This window comes from Meles meles, chromosome 4, assembly GCF_922984935.1.
Source record: "Meles meles chromosome 4, mMelMel3.1 paternal haplotype, whole genome shotgun sequence".
Classification (NCBI taxonomy): Eukaryota; Metazoa; Chordata; class Mammalia; order Carnivora; family Mustelidae; genus Meles; species Meles meles.
This window is the reverse complement of record NC_060069.1, coordinates 87354674-87357867: the sequence shown is the minus strand read 5'-3', so window position 1 is coordinate 87357867 and position 3194 is coordinate 87354674. Positions and strand designations below refer to the sequence as shown.

At 42.6% G+C, this 3194-nt stretch overlaps 1 pseudogene; it reads left to right on the top strand.

Annotated features, from left to right (window-relative positions):
• Window positions 1-546: 546 nt before the first annotated feature.
• Window positions 547-1987, top strand: LOC123940720 (annotated as a pseudogene).
• The last annotated feature ends 1207 nt before the right edge of the window (window positions 1988-3194 follow it).

Sequence of the window (3194 nt, the reverse complement as noted above, 5' to 3'; positions counted from 1 at the left end):
AATGTTCATTGCAGTCTGTGAAAGGCAACCCCTCTCATGGATCCCAGTGATCTCTGCCTCCTAAAACTCATGCCTTCATGCAGCACCCTCCTTTTGGGGCTGAAGCTACCAATTTATCTCTTACAAAGAGATTATGGCAAAAGTGAGGAGATGCCGCCTCTGAGATTAGGTTCGAAAAGACTCGTTTTCATATTTTTGCTCTATTTTACTCTCATCCTCACCACTCTGATGAAGCCACTAGGCACATTATGAGCTTCTCTTTGAAGAGGCCCATATGACCAGGAATTGAGGGAGGCCCCTGACCAACAGCAAGAGAGGAACTGAGGCTCTTAGGCCAATAGCTTTCAAGAAATGGAATCCTGCCGGCTCTGTGAAAGTGAGAATGAGCAGCCTGGCCAACACTTTGCTTACAGCTTTGTGAGAGACCCAGAGGCAGAGATAGACCCAAATTCCTGACCCACAGGAACTGTGGTATAATAATATTTCCCTTTTAAATCACTAAGTTTTCTTTTTTTGCAATGGGTTTGCCACCAGAACACAGATGTCATGAAAACCACCACTAAACCTAAACCAAAATGGGAAAGGAAAAGAATCACATCAGCATATCGTCATTGGACTCATGGTCATCTGATCCACAAATGTGGTGGGATCAACAAAAGAATTATCGAAGAGTTTGAGAAGGAGACTCCTGAGATGGGAAAGGGCTCCTTCAAGTAAGGGTCTTGGATCAACTGAAAGTTGAACATGAACATGGTATCACCATTAATGTCTCCCTATGGAAACTGGAGACCAGAAAGTATTATGTGACCATAACTGACACCCCAGGACAGAGAGACTTTACCAAAAACGTGATTCTAGGCACATCTCAGGCCGACTCTGCTGTTCTGATTGTGGCTGCTGGTGTTGGTGAATTTGAAGCAGCTTCTCCAACAATGGGCAGACCCAGGAGCAAGTCCTTCTGTCTTACACACTGGGTGTAGAACAACTAATGGTTGGTGTTAACAAAATGGATTCCACTGAGTCACCCTACAGCCAAAAGAGATATGAGGAGATCGTTAAGGAAGTCAGCACCTACATTAAGAAAATTAGCTACAGCCCTGTCATAGTAGCATTTGTGCCAATTTCTGGTTGGAACGGTGACAACATGCTGGAGCCAAGTGCTCACTTGCCTTGGTTGAAGGGATGGAAATTCTCCCGTAAAGATGGGAATGCCAGTGGACCCACACTGCTCGAAGTTCTGGATTGCATTCTGCCACCAACTTGTCCAACTGATGAGCCCTTGTGTCTGCCTCTCCGGGATGTCTACAAAATTGGTGGTATTGGTACTGTCCCTGTGGACTGAGTGGAGACTGGCATTGTGGTCACCTTTGCTCCAGTCATTGTTAGAACGGAAGTTAAGTCTGTTGAAATGCATCATGAAGCTTTGAGGGAGGCTCTTCCTGGGGACAATGTGGGCTTAAATGTCAAGAACGTATCTGTCAAAGATGTTTATTGTGGCAGTGTGGCTGGTGACAGCAGAAATGACCCATCCATGGAAACTGCTGGTTTCATAGCTGCTTGAACCATGCAGGCCAGATCAGTGCTGGATTTGCACCTGTGCTGGACTGTCACACAGCTCACAGTGCCTGCCAGATTGCTGAGCAGAAGGAGAAGATTGATGGTCATTCTGGAAAAAAGCTGGAAGATGGTCCCAAGTTCTTAAAATCTGGTTATGCTGCCATTGTTAATATGGTTCCTGGCAAGCCTGTGTGTGTTGAGAGCTTCTCTGATTATCCTCCTCTGGGCCGTTTTGCTGTCTCTGAGGTGAGGCAGACAGTTGCTGTGGGTGTCATCAAAGCAGAGGCCAAGAAGGCAGCTGGAGCTGGTGAGGTCACCAAGTCTGCCCAGAAAGCTCAGAAAGCTAATTGAATATTATTCCTAATACCTGCTCCCCGCAGTCTTTTTTTTTTTTTTAATTTATTCATTTGACAGAGAGAGAGGTCACAAGTAGGCAGAGGCAGGCAGAGAGAGTAGGGGAAGCAGGCTCCCCGCTGAGCACAGAGCCCAATGCGGGACTTGATCCCAGGACCCTGAGATCATGACCTGAGCTGAAGGCAGAGGCTTTAACTGACTGAGTCACCCAGGCACCCCAGCTCCCTACGGTCTTAATCAGTGATGGAAGAATGCCCTCAGAACTGTTTATATCAATTGGCCATTTAAGTTTAATAGTAAAAGACTGGTTTAATAATAACAGTGCATCATAAAACCTTCAGAAAGAAAGGGGACTGTTTTGTGGACCATTTGTTTTATGTGTGTGTATGAAAGATTTAAGTTATTAATTTTTAAAATCAGTACTTTTTTATGGAAACAACTTGACCAAAAATCTGTCACAGAATTTTGAAACCCATTAAAACAAAAATGTAACAAGGACAAAAATTTTTTTAAATAGATCACTAAGTTTTGTGGTGATTTGTTATGAATATGTAACATTTATAGAAGTCAAAAGCTGAAAACAACAGGACAATGATTAACATTGTGGTGTATTCATTCAATGGAATGCCACTTGGCAGTAAAAAGTAACAAATTCTGGTACTTACAACAGCGTGGATAAATCTGAAACCATTAAACTCACCAAAACACACAAATTGCAAACAAAAGAGGGCATATAGTATAATCCCATTTCTATGAAAGTCTAGAAAAGACAAAACCTATTTTAAAGTGACAAAGAGCAGCTCAGTGATTTCCCAGGGCCAGATGGTGGGGGTTGACTGCAAAGAAGCAAAAGAAACTTCTGGGATTATGGAAAAGTTCTATATACGATTGTGCCAATATAGACAATATAGATTGTGTAGACCTTTGTCATAATGCATTGGGTTAAATACTTAAAGAAAGATACATAGGCAAAAATAAATAAAAATGAAAATGATACATGGTCATATTTTATTATATGCAAATTATGCTGCAATTAAATTGATTTGCAAAGTTAAAAAAAATCTCCCCAAAAATACAAAGTGTGAAGCTATGCAGCAAGTTTTTTTTAAGCAGGCTCTACAGTGAGCCTGGAGCCGGATGCAAAGCTTGAACTCATGACCTGAGATCAAAACCTGAGCTAAGATCAAGAATCGGATGCTTACCTGCCTGAGCCACCCAGGTGTTCCTATGGCAGCAAGTTTAAATATCTGTAGGAAATGGACGCCTGGGTGGCTCAGTGGATT